The 14,430-nt window shown below is 35.3% G+C and overlaps 1 long non-coding RNA gene across 1 annotated transcript; it reads left to right on the forward strand.

The window, feature by feature from the left end:
- The first annotated feature begins 1,128 nt into the window (after nucleotides 1–1,128).
- LOC118164688 lies at nucleotides 1,129–13,983 on the forward strand. Its single transcript, XR_004749609.1, has 3 exons — nucleotides 1,129–1,216; nucleotides 11,413–11,517; nucleotides 12,299–13,983. It is a non-coding gene; the product is annotated as an uncharacterized LOC118164688 (long non-coding RNA).
- Nucleotides 13,984–14,430: the final 447 nt, after the last annotated feature.

Genomic DNA, 14,430 nt, shown 5'->3' on the forward strand with positions numbered 1-14,430 from the left:
CTTTAACATTTCTTGTTTCAATTTTTCATGATCAACAACAGGAACAAAATGTTCTTTTGGTCCTTAATACTTTGAGGGTGTGCACCTCTCTATAAGAAAATAGATTGGAGAATAGAAAATTAAAAATGAAGAATAAGAAAGAGAAAGAGGTAGAAAAAGGTATTTATGTAAAAGAAGATGACAGAGAAGACATCAATAGACAGGAGTGTCGGGAAAGCCAGACTGGAGTAACAATTAGTGACAGTCATATTTAACTTTGTTTTTGTTTGAAGTCTAACTTTATTACCTTCTTTAAAATTTGGACATGGCAAAAATACACATAGATTAAAACAACAACAACAAAGTGAAAAAAAAAAATGACTACTGTCTGTCAGTAAAAGTACAAATTTTCTGCATTTGATTAATGGTAGCTTTGGAAGAGTTATTTTTTTTATTTTCCTTTCTTCTTTTTTAACAAGTTTATGTCAGCTTGTATATGCCAGCAGTATTTCAAAGAAACAAGGCTTTACTTCCCCTTAGCCAAAATATGACTAAATAGCTTACGAGCCAAAATATTATAAGCTTTCTCCTGATGTTATCTTTCTTACTTGCCCTTATACCTTAGATAACCAAAATATTTTTTTTATTGTTAAGTAAGAAATATATACATATATATTAAAAAAGAAAAAAAAAAAAAAAGGCAACAACAACAACTAACAGTTTTGGGTGATGACTTGTTATGCATAGCTTTGTGTGCAAAGGTATTAAGAATATTCCCATGTAATATTTTCCATGTATTCCTCACTGCTATCATTAATCCACTGTATTGGGTAAAGCATGGACCATAGTCCAAAGAGATTATAACCTATAAACTTTCATAGGAATTTTTTTTCTTGAAAGCAAAATTATCTTTCTAGATAAATGTTTATAGAATTGGGACACATAATTTTCCTGATTCCTGGAGAGGGAGAAAGTTACTTCACTCCCTGTTTTTGTTTTCTTATATTACCTAACAAGACAATTCTCCTATTCATTGTTGCATCTGTTTGCCCTACTGCCCTAATTTTAATGATATTAAAAATACTGCATGAAGTTTTCAGCAACATCATGTACTCACTCCTTCTCTTATGTGAGTGAAAATACTCAGTGAAATAGTGCCAAGGTCAAATTGCTTGACTGCCAACATCTGCCCATGTCAAGACAAAACATCCCAGGATACTTTCATATTTTGAAAGAGGTAATCTGTTTTTCTTTCCCAGCTTTGATCCAAATCTTTCATTTATTTATAAAGCCTGAATAAGTGGGTAATAGTTTTACACAAAACCCTGCAATGCATTCACAGAAAAAAAAAAAAAAAAAAAAAGGAAAGGAAGAAAAAAATAAAACGTTATTCAAACCATGAAAAACTTCTAAAAGGGCGTAGTTGGCCCCACTGTATTTTGTGGATTTAAATTGCTGTTCATATGTAGGCATATTATGCTATTATGCTAAAAAAAAAAAAAAAAAAAAAAAAAAAGTATAATTTATAACTCATATTAGTTATTCTCTTTCATATATTCTGTGATTATGTGTCTCTAGCTAAATATATTTTAAAAGGTAATCATAATTAAATATTTCTGGCTTGTAATTTGAATCTAGCATTCTTCAGTTTCAAATATCTGTTATCTAATGATAATATTTGCTTTTTTGTTTTTGTTAGTTTGTTTTTTTGTTTATTTTTAACCAATTATTGTAAACCTTAGAATCAAACATTAAGTTAAATCATTCTGGGTAAATGAAAAGTCAAGTTCTAGTCAACTGTGAAAAACCCTGTCAATGAAAATACTTTCCATAAAATTTCTTTGCATTTCTTTGCATTACATGTTTTATTGACCGTATTGTGACTTATGAAATTAAATAAATGCTTCCCCTAACTGGTGTATTTCTTAGTTTTAGGAGATTTTTTCATTACTTTTTAAAATTGCTATCAGCTGTTGAATTAAACAAAAATATAATATGGATAGGATCCTGATTTTTTGCTGAGTAGTTTCTGCTAGCAAAATTCTAAAGAAACAGAAAATACATTTCTTTTGATGGTCTGACAATTATAACATGTAGGTCTGAATCCCTGCATGCTCTATGGATATGACCCATACAAGATCCATGGTTCCATCTCTTGTTTTTATTCTTCATTTTATTATCATTCTCTTTCTAAGGTCACCAGTACTGGTCTCACAGAGACCATTAGCATGCTTTTGCTTATTTAATTCACTAACTGTTGAAGTGCATGCTGCTTTTAGTGGCACTCATACAACTCCAAGCACTGAAAGGTTTGGTTTCATGTACTTGAACTCAAGTGACACAAATATTTCAGTGGTGAATCAATACTGGGAAAAGACGGTCAGTAAGGTAGGGAGTGTTTATAGAAGATGTTTCATCACTACTAGTAAAACATGTCTTATTGTTAGTTCAGGAGGTGTTGGTATTTAGCTCTTTGAAGGAGGCTTCTGACAAGCCAACAACTTTAAGCCTGTTAGTGAAATACAATTTAAAAAATTGCACAAGGTTGGAAACGTAGCTTTTTGCAAAATGTCTGGATTAACCATTTGGGAATTCTGATTTCTATAAAAAGAGATTTCTTCTGTTCCCTCATCACAAGTGACATTGACTATATGGAAATGTTGATGAAAAAGTACATTTGAGTATTTCATTTGACCTGATTTAAAATTAATATTTGATACTTCCTCACAAAAGGCATGTTGTAACCTTTTTACGAGAACCTAGAAGCTGATCAGTGTCTCACAACACTCCTTACTGGAGCAAGAACAGCATTCTAGTTCACCTGCTCCAGAAACACAGACTCCCAGCACTAAATCTGAGCTGACACAACCGTAGCTATTAACGCAGTTCTCATTCAGAAATGGCATTTGAGGGAATTTATTCAGTTCTGCAGTAACTATTTCCTACCATATAAAAAATCCATATAAATAGAATCCACATTGCCACTGAAGGCAATGACCAGCTTTTTGTAGAATTTCTTCAGTATAAGATTATTTCTTTCAAACGAACTTTGTTTTTTTTGTTTGTTTATTGCCAGTAAATAAATGAAAGGAAGGAAAACAGTAAGATAAAATATTTATGTACTTTAGTATTGTACCTGGGTTGAATTAATTAGGTTGAGAGGCAAATGAAAAGCTATTTTTGGTTTCCTGTTAACATCCCAAGTGCTTCTGAAGAACTGAAGCCCTAGGAGCACACTTGTGGCTAATCTTGGGTAATATAGCTGGAAGAGGGACCAAAAGAAGATTACAGTTAGAAAAACAGAGAGAGGCCTTTGCCAAGAAATGCAAACAAAAAGGAAATATTTTAAGAAAATAAACAAAGCTACTGAGTAAAACATACAAAGAGAGGAAAGGGGAACAAAAGAACATTTGAGTCGTGATGTCTTAACATTTTGTGGTAACATATGTGATAGTCCAGCCAAAGTGTGTGAAAGAATGTTACAGCTGTGTAAGCTATGAGATATCCATAGACGCCTTGAGATCAGCAAGCCATCAGGAAAGCCCACCTATTTTGCCAGCTTTGCAGGTCTCCTCCAACTCTACTAAAAATAATAAGGTCCATCCAGTCCCTTCCATATGACTGCACAAGCTGCACAGAGATTCAAGGGGTTGTTTGCAAAGGCTGCTATAAATAGAAACCACTATTCTTTTTTCAAGGTGCAATGGTTTATAGCAATTTCCTGAAGCTATGAACCATGTATCTTAAGGGAAGGCAATCTTATTCTGTTCTACCAAGTCTGTTCTCATCTAGTCTTATTGTGGCTATATGCCAAGGGCCAACAAGTGACTGTTAGAAGGGTATCACAAATATTTGGTCAATTGTATAGTAGACCATGGCAGGCAAATGGTATTGCATAGTACACTAAGGGAAGAATGAGATCACCAGATGTTATTGCCAAAAAGAAATACACTAAAGTGAAAATACATGTCACTCTCCATTCATCTGCATGTAAATGACTTCCAGGCCATGAGTATACCATTGGATGAACTCTACTGGGAGACCAGTCTCAGACTGTAAATGTTGCCTACACACTGCTCTGTGTTTTGGCTCCAATTAAGAACAAACCTTTTGCTCCCCTCTCTCAAAGTCACTCTGTCTCTAGCACTGTGGACACAACTGCCTCCAGCTCTTTTTCTGAGCTATCGTTGGCAATGGACTGATCTCAGCTATGTAAGGAACTGTACAGCACCCAGACAGTGGGGTAAATATTCAAAGTTTTCACTTTTTCTATTGAAATCTATCAGGACACCTGCCTGTGAAGCTGAATTATGTTAACTGCAGATCCAAGGTCAGTATCTTCATACTACAATTCTCCAGGCTGTAAGTTTGAGACATCTACAAGTGGAAAGAATGAATAAAAACAGACTGTGAATGTAAAGACAAAATATTCATGCATCTGTTGATTAATTATATAAGAAATATCATATAAATTTATTTTTGATGTCTTACAAGAGCTTTTACATATTTCAATGAATTTTGTCATTTATTATTATTATTATTATATTTTTTTGCAGCGATTTATAAAGAGATTCCATTATATTCTTACACAGCTCCAGCTGACATTTTTTTCAAAATAACTTAGTGAAGTCATGATTTAAGTTCTTGTTTTAGACTTTGGAGACTTGAAAAAAAAATATGTATCTGCCATCATGATCCAGTACAGAATATCTTAGAGCTCTGTTGTTAGAGAAATCATCCAGAATTACAAAAAGAACTTTGCCAAATAAGTGTGTTATGAAATAATCTCTGTACTGGCAAATAAACTCAGATAAAGAGAAGAAAAGCAACTGTCTGTACATTCATATTTTATCCTTTCTTCTCACACTCCTGCTAAGCTACATGTGAAGTTTTGAGACAGAAAGGCAAAAGACAACTGATATCTGGAGGGCTTCTATTAATACAAGGGTTAATCAGTATATGTGTTCTTTTAACGCATATGAACATGCTCGTAGTATTCTCTTTTTAAATATATATATATATTATACAGACTGTACATGAATTTTTAAATTCAAAACACTCAAAACAAACAAATAGGTAGAAGAACTGAGAATATAGAAGTGTGTGAAAGATTTGGGATTCAGGAGACTTACTTCTCTGTCATACATTTCCCATGTAGCAGTCATGAATATGTTCTTGAACTATGCTAATATTTTTTGATTTATTTTTCACAAAACTATTCATTTTTTGAGTAACTTTATGATAAATTTACCATTATGTTACATTGTGGTTTGTGATAATTCTTCACTGACAGAAAGTAGAGTGTTAAGGTCAGATTTTCTGTTTTATTAGAAACCTTTAATTGAGGAATTATTTTGCTTACAGCATTTTTGTTCCCACAGCAGTTAAGTGAGGGTAAAATCCACTGCCTCACAAGGAGGGTAACAATATTGAAAGACCGTGAAACGTTAATTTTAGATGGTAATTAAAAACCATAAAAATTACATTTTAGTTTTATTTATTCTTGTTTGCTATTATTTTGAATGTATGTGGGCTTTTTTACTGATGCAAGAGTGGAATTCAGCTGCCTAAAAGTAAGCAATGAGTAGCACTTAAGATGTTCCAAGCTCTTTGTAGATGCCAAAGATAAGTGATAACAGTCAAAACTGTCAGAGTAGACTTTTTAGAGTGTATACTTCTGGAGTGGCAGCCTTGCAGGTTATTGCAGGACATCTCAAGTAAGGTAAGATTAAATCCCACCCTCCACAGACAATAACAGTCCCTTAGGTACCTAGCTTATCTACAGAATCTTACATGTAGACATTTTAGCTTCATACTAAATCTTGCCCTGATTACATTTTTGAACCCTGTGAAACTACTCCCATTACTGATGCAAGCCACATGCTTAAGTATATGAAGGTCTAGACCTTTAAAATTTTAGCCTTTTAAAATTTTCGTGAAAGGAAGAATAGTCATATCTACATACGCATGTACAAAATTTACATAACTGGCCTTGCTCTCTGAAGTTGACACTGTAACAGGAAAGTCATCAGTATTCTGGAAAAGAGATTGAAATGACTTCCTAAGTCCATACATTTTAAGACCAAAAGAAACATTTATAAACATTTACTGTAGTTATTTCAGATTAATTTTTGTTGTTGATAGTATGCATCTACAGGAACCCTCAAAAGGCCTCTCTGTCAGTACATGCATTTGAAATTACACTGAAGGTTGAGGACAAATATTTTGGCCATGACCCTACTACAGACTTGCAGATATCATTTAGCATTGTGCGTAACAGTAATTTATATTCTAAACTCAGAACATTTTTTTAGAAGATTAATCTTAATTTAAAGAATTTCTTATAGCAAAGTTATCCATCACATCTTCAGGTAGGAAATTAGGAGAAATTTCTTCTCAGAAAGAGTAGTTAGGCATTGGAATGGCTTGCACAGGAAGTTGGTAATGTCAACATCCCTGGGAGTATTTACGGAAAGGTTGAATGCAGTACTTGCTTTAGGGGATGTGGTTTAGTGGGTATTATTGGTGGCAGGGGAATGGTTGGACCAGATGATTAAGGGGATCTTTTCCAACCTTAGTAATTCTATGATTCTATGATCTTTATGCAAATTGTACTATTGTTTAGTGACTTCCACTGTTAAGAATATGTATTGACTTTCTAGTGTGAAATTGTTAAGGTCAACATTCAACATGTTTAACAAGTTGTTCCTTATTAGAAATTAAAATAAACTTCACATTTTTAACCTTCGTTTTTATCTTAATTGGTGCTGCTTCTTGTTTTCCAAAACTTGAATGCTTCTAACCAGGATTTTACAGACTCTTTCCAGTTTACCGGCAAACATTTAAATTCTAGGCACTAGGCGCTCAATTCAGTTGCTTGTTTCTAGCACTCCTGTAGAAGCTTCACCCGTCACAGCTGGCCTCCAGCTGCAATTCCAGAAGTAAAGTTTCCTTTACATTTGGGGATATATCTGCTTGTCCTGTATGGACACTCAGATGTACTACGTATTAGTAACTTAAAAGGCATTGGATGCCTCTTTTTTGACAACTGGACCAAGTCCAAGAAATATTAAGAACTTTGCAAATATTATCTGCAGAATTAGCATAAAGTACCAAATCTGTATTACTTAGGTCATATGTTTGAAATTAATGCTTGCCTCCCAGCTATAGCTGAACACATACTTGACTGGCTACTTGTAATGGCCAAAAGGTTCTTCAGTGAGAATTCTATGAAATACTGTCTTATATTCTACAGATAGGATACTCGTTCTGTTGTTTTGATAGCTCAACTTACTGGAATAGAAGAATGACCTAAGGTAAAAATATTATTTGACAGATAAATGATCCATCACTACTGTTGAATTATTTTTTCTCTATTTGTGACACCTAAAGTTTTTACTTCCTATAAATATAGCTTTTTTTTCTCACTTAACTCTGTCTTGTTTCACTTCAATACCACTATTTCTTGCCCTCTTTTAAGTAGACAAGGATAAAGAATTATTCCCCCCCTACCCCTTATTTATTTTTTATTTTTTAACAAAATCGTACATATTTGAACACTGTTATCATGTCTCCCCTTAGTCATCTCTAGACTAAACAAACCATCTCCTCTCAGTCTTTCCTCAGAGGTCATATTTTCTAGACCTCTGATCTCTGCTCTGGACTCTCTCTTATGGCTAAAAGTTCTTCTTAGTACATGGGTTCCCAAAACCCAGCAAAGTTTTAGGAAAAGCTTAGCAGTGTTGAGTAAAGGGATTACAAGTCTTACACTGATCTTATCATGTGTACTCTTTATATATGATTCTTGCTTTTTTTTTTATTATTTTTTTTTTTTTTCCAAAGGACTATGATATCATGTTCCCAGCATCTCCTATTGGAGATGGCCAAAAACAGGCTGTAAAAGTATTTTAAGATGGAGTAAAATGCCAGCTGAGAATTTTTATTAGCATTTGGCACTAATACATAGTTGAATCATGCACAAGACCATGAACATTTTTCTTACAGTTATATTTTCATTACATTCTGTTTTTTGTCAAAAGAAAATCACCTTTCTGAAAAGTAAAAAGCTGAAGGAGTAACTGGGTCACGTAAGACTTAAAAGATATTTTATACCACAAATATAATTATTCCAAGTGAAATGTCCAAAATATCAAATAAAATATTTTTTCTGAAAGTAATTTAGCAAACAATATTTTTTCATTCTAGAGATAATTATAGTTACATCTCATACTGAATCTTAACAGGATTTTTCCTTTAATACAGTACTAAAACCTGATATGTTGAAAAAGGGAATCTTTTATTCTTATATAATTTATTTCAAAATACACTTTGCCTTTGTTTGAACACATTTAGATGATTGCAATAACTTTCATCTTGAATAAAATTAAGAAATAGATTTACTTCAGAATTCTCCATTTTATTAAAAAGGGAAATTTACATGTACAAAATGGGAAATTTCCTGCAGAATGAAAACTGGTTTATTCACATACTATATGTGTGTTCAGTTGCTATTTTGATCCGTGTTCAGAACTGAAATATATCAACACCCTTATATTTCCACAGTGCTGTCATATGTTTGTTGTAAACTTTTCTCTTTGACATGAACACTATATCATTTTCTATTCTTATTTAACTGCAGATTACTTTATCCTTAATCTAATCGCATCAAATAAATACAACATAATTTGATTCAATACATCTTTGCACAACAGTTTTAATGTGAAATGGCATGCTTAGCCCAGCATCCTCGTCCTTCAGACTCTGATACATATGGCTAACTATGTCCAGATGAGTGGTCCCACTAACTTCAGACAGGGCTTTCAGACACTCTGAAGTCACTTAACTCAATCCTGCCCATCAATGGGAAGCATTATGGATCTGACAGGGAGGACCGAGGGCTGAACCCGCTCCACACTGAACATTTTGTGGTCAGTCAGAAGGTGGGGGGAGGTTGCATTTCTTGATGTGCCAGCTGAGGCTAAAACTTTCAGTCCAAGGACACTGTTCTACCTGTATGAATTCCAGCACCCAGCGGTCTATATTATAGTACAACTAAGTAATAGTATATGTACTTTTTTTTTGCTTTAGCTTTATAATGCTTATCAAACTATGTCATTGATTTCTTGTTGCTTAAAATCATGGTATTTTTAAGATGTGTTCCTTCCTCTGAATTTTTCAAAATGAAATTACAGAAAAGATGTTGCAACTTCATTTAAATGAACCTGAATTAATACATCTCAGCACATTAAGGAGAAAATTATAATAGCAGATAAAATAGAGTCTCTGGGGCAAAAAAGAGATTGGAGATTCTAGGTTCTATCCACTTACAAGTAATTATGAAGTAATTATACTTGCAAGTATGAATGGATTACAAACCGCCATTCTTCTAAGTAAATTTAAACAGTACCCTTGATCTCTATCAGCAAGGCTTTTTCTGTTAACTAATAACACATTGCAGCCAAACCTTTCACTGCCATCTGTCCAAATGGAAACATGTGGTATTAGAGTTCTAATACTGTGCCCTTGGTAAAGATATACCTTAGAGATTTCTTTTGGAAAACTTCATAGTTAGCAAACAATTTGTGGGCAGTTAATTTGCTCCCTTGCTGGGATTTGCATTCCCACGTGTGAAATGTGCTATTCCAATGGTAATGTTAAATTAAATTAATGTACACAGGATCATATTTACATAATATGGATTGTATTTACTCTGTGGGAAACTTGACTGTCCTGCAAAAGACCGTTATTGAACAGAACAGAGACTATTTGAATTTATTTTTGTTGTTCTTGAGCTCTTCCTGTAGTATAAATTTGTAGAACGAAACGTACTCTTCTTACATCAGCTCAAGACTTATTACATCGCAGAAATGAAAAACACCTTCAATACATGCTAACACACATGGAGCCACACACATTCATCTTGCAATACAAATTCTCCAAGGGCTATGATCATTGAAAAAGCATAATGTATTCACACTATAAACACATTTCCTTTTGTTTTTATTTTTTTTTCCCTAACAATCACAAAATAAACTATTTTTAGAACATCTTCAAAAAGAAATGTCCGATTGTGAGACGTTTATGTTGAACAGTGTCTTTCGTCATGCAATAAAATATGCCTGTGGGTATGGTCATGATAATTTCACTAACTCTCTTAGAAGTTGAATACAGGGAGTGATGCATATCTATTGTGACCAAAAGTTATCAGTAGTAAAGCTATTCATTTTGGACTATTACAACTTAGTGAAAGTATTTCACAAAGGAAAATGATGATCAAATGGTGCACATAAGAACATTTTGCAAACACAGTTAAGCGCTTGTTTTAATAATAGGGAAAAAGGTAGGAATATTCAAGCCTCGAGAGTTATAAATTAATCCCAAAGATCAACTGAGCAATATCACAATAGTAGTTGAAGAAATAGAGAAATTATTAAAAAGTAATTAAAAGCTTGTTTGTGTCAAAGCCCACAAGATAAGTACCACAGGAATTCTTGAGTTCTTGCCTGCCAGACCTATTTCATGTACATGAGGCTATGTAGCCCTTTCTTTAATGTTCAAAATTTGCACCCAGTCCTACACTACAAAAGATTTGGACATTTGGTTTGGGCAATTCAAAGGAGACTTGAAGCAGCATCATTCTTCCAACCCTGGTATGAGGACTATTGCTAGCAGAGGAAACTAAGGGAAGGAGTAAAAGATGACCAACCTGCAGCAATATTTATTCCCACGCATTTTGTTTTCAGAAGAATATTGACCATATTTGCAGTCCCTCATACCCTTCCTTTTATAATACCACAGCTCTGTGGGATAGCAGGATTTCTACCTACATAGAAAATTAGATGGGACTCACTTCTCTAACAAGTTATCACTCATCTTGCTACTCCTTTGCAGGCTGGTTCTTGGCCCCTGGTATGTTCCCTCATGCAGTTGTGCTTCCTTCATGCTTGGCAGCCATGCAGTTGGCCATCTTCATAGAAACACTCTTTGTTTTATGCAAATTAGGAAGTGGAGAAGAAGTATAGTGCCATTAGGGTGTAACTTTACATCTTAAATAAGGCGCAACATTCAATGAAATGAAAATGTCACTGGGAACACAACTTGTTTATTTTAAGAGGTACGTTTTGGGCAGTTTACATGAGAAAGAACAGAGAATCCTTTTATGAACTCAAGTTTTCTTTACTGAAGTTAAATAAATAAAATGTAAATCTTATGAAGATTTTAATTGAAGATTGCTTTTGGCGAACACCATTTCTGCATCTTTTCTAACAAGGCTTTCTTTTTTTATTTTGAAGTGATATCATTGACATTTGCAAACAGAATTTTCCAGCAAAAGTAACAGTTGAAAAAGCCACATATTTCTCAAAGCCAAGCTGACCTAACACAACGTTAAACTGAAGTTACATTTACATGACATGCTGTTTTGTTTGTTTTCAGTGAGGCTACCATCTTATGACAACATTTGGAAATGATAAAAGGATAAAGTGAGGACCCCCTGTCTGTTTATATTAACACTGTATATCCATAAACAGGAACGAATCAGTGAGTACAAATCTCCTTAATTGTTTTACAGTTCTATTTATTTTTACTACATTTTATGTATCCCAATGAGAAGCACTAAGTTATTAATCATGTAGTAAGCCATATTATGTATGAACAGAACTCTATGCAAAACAAACAACAACTCTTTTCACTTTACTTGGCTGCCATACAGATTACACTAAATCATCCACAAAATAACTCCACCCATAGTATTCACTATAAATGAGCTAATATCACAAATGTATTAAATATTTACAGTATTTTCTAAGGTAATTTGTCATCATATGGAATATATAACAAATAATAAAGTTCAGAAATATTTTTTTAAATCTCAGAACCCTGCAATTCTTAAAGCAATTTCTTAGCTGAAAGCTTAAATCAACCTCTGGGGCTTTTAAGAATTATACTGGAATATATATTTATATATATATTTTAGGAGACTGGGAAGGGGATCATAACATGTCAGAGACTGCGTGCTGTCTCTGTAAGCAATATACTGTTAGGTGTAGAATCCACACAAACTAAGTAAAATTAAGTCTGAGACAGAATACGCTGACATCTGTGCATGAGATGTAGATAGACAGATGACAGTTATATGTGCAGAAGAAATGCAGTAGATTTAGATTAACCTAAAAACATGAGAATAGCAGTTTCACATTCATTAAGAACAGTATCCTGACATTGACCATATTGAAATTTACACTGCTTTATGTGAAGCAACTACATATTGTGCAGTAAATCATGAACTACTTCGTATATGGATATCTCTTCTGCTTTTCAGATTGAACCCTATCGATCTGTCAGAGTAAAACATTCATTCTTAGAAAGATGGTTTGCTATTAATCTATTGACCTAGAGCAATCATGACCTAGAGCTTTGAGGCACACAGCCATGACTTTTTAATGTGAACAGGAAAACCATGTAACAGCTTTGATATAAAATAGGCAAGGATCAATACTAGAAACAGATGAAAACTCAGGGCAGCTTTTAGAAAACATGAATCTAATCTCCCAGAATACTAAAACTGTCAGAAACAGCAGAGAAGGGGTGTTCTACTGCAATGGAAATGGTGTCCACCCGCTCAACCTGCTGGTCTGAGGGTGAAACCCAGACAGAGGGGCCACAAACTCCCCAGGCAGGTGCCTATACACAAACAGACCTCCCAAGGATAAAAAGAGCTGCTCAGACTCTTAGTTCCAGGCAACTCCAGTCTCTGGAAGTCCCCCGAGTCCTGAAGGCAGAGCTGCGTGTCATGGGTGCAAGTGTGCCCAGCTGAATGAACTTCTCAGAAAGGTGGCTCTGTTGCGAGAGGAGCTCATCAGACTACGTAGCATCCAAGAATCTGAGTGGGAGATTAACAAATGGTATTATGTCCTGACACAGGCCGAGCAACAGCCCTGCATTAAATCCTGGCAAGGGGAAGGTAAACAAACTTCCAGCCTTGAACAAACATATTTGAAAATCTCACAGGACGAAGGAAAGTGGACTCTTGTCTTTGCCCAGAGTTGGAGGAGGAGTCCTTGCCCCAAAAGTACCACTGTGCAACAGATATGATGCAAGAGAGAGGAGACTCTCAGAGTAATAGTAAAGACCTCAGAAAGGCCAACCATACAAAGTTGGCTCGGTCTCCAACCTATCTATATCAGAACCACTGCCACAAAAAAAAAAAAAAAAAAAAAAAAAAAAAAAAAGGCATGAAGGGTGTTAGCAATTGGAGACTCCTCTCTGAGAAGCACTGAGTCCCCCATTTTCCATCTGGATGATCTCTCCAGAGAGGTTTGCTGCCTGCCTGGGGCCTGCATTCACAATAAAGAGGCTACCAAGCCTAGTGGGTCCCAAAGATTACCACCCCTTCCTACTTTTTCATGTAGAACCAACAAGAAGACTCTGAAGTATCAAAAGGGACTTTATGTCTTTTGGGAAGATGTTGAAGGCATCAGGAGAGCAAGAACTGTTCTCTGTCCTCCCGGTTGATGACTGGGACCCAAGAGGAAGGAGATGAATGTACCAAGCAAATGACTGACTGCAAGGCTGGTGCTATGCTCAAGGTTTTGGGCTCTACAATCTTAGATGCACTTTAGAGAGACCATGTATGCCGACACCAGAAGGGGTGCAGCTGACCAGGTGGGACAAGAATGTTCTGTGCAGTCAGCTGGCTGGAATTATCACATGGGATTTATACTAGATGTGGTGGGGGAAGTGGATGTACCTCTGAGTGAAGGAAGCAAACCTGGGAACATCGTCACTCTAAGAAACAATAGGGAAATGCTTATGAAATGTCCCAAAGTAATCAGGAAAGGTTGTTCTGGAAAAGCGATGCAACCAATAGTTCAGCTGAAGTGCCTTTACACCAACACACATGGCATGGGAAACAAGTAGGAGGAGTTGGAAACCATGGTGCAATTAGAAAAATATGACAATAATGCTGTCACAGAAATGTGGTGGGACGATCACACAACTAGAACACTGGAATAGAGGGCTACAAGCTCTTCAAAAGAGATAGGCAGTGTGATAAATGATTAAGTCCCAAATAGGATTTTTGTGATTTATTAAGCGAATAGAGGCAAGCAAACTGCGCTGGGTGCACTGGGAGTCTCTGCTCTACCAGGACGCACACCTGTTACATCAGGTGTCTGATTTTTATGCTCCTAGACTAATACATATTCATCACTATTCCTAGAAAAGGCGGGGTTATTATAATTAGTTCCTGGAATCCAAGGGGAGAGGGTGTTGACCTTTACATTAGGGAAGGGAATGACTGCAAAGAGTTGCCTCTGAGAAAGAGCCACCGACGGGCTGAGAGCTTGTGGGTGAGAGTTAAGGACCACACCAATAAAGTACACCCTGAGGTTGGAATCGACTACAGGACACCTGACCAATGGGAGTCTGTGGATGAGGCATTTTTGCTTCAAC

The sequence above is a fragment of the Oxyura jamaicensis genome, chromosome 3, assembly GCF_011077185.1.
Source record: "Oxyura jamaicensis isolate SHBP4307 breed ruddy duck chromosome 3, BPBGC_Ojam_1.0, whole genome shotgun sequence".
Classification (NCBI taxonomy): Eukaryota; Metazoa; Chordata; class Aves; order Anseriformes; family Anatidae; genus Oxyura; species Oxyura jamaicensis.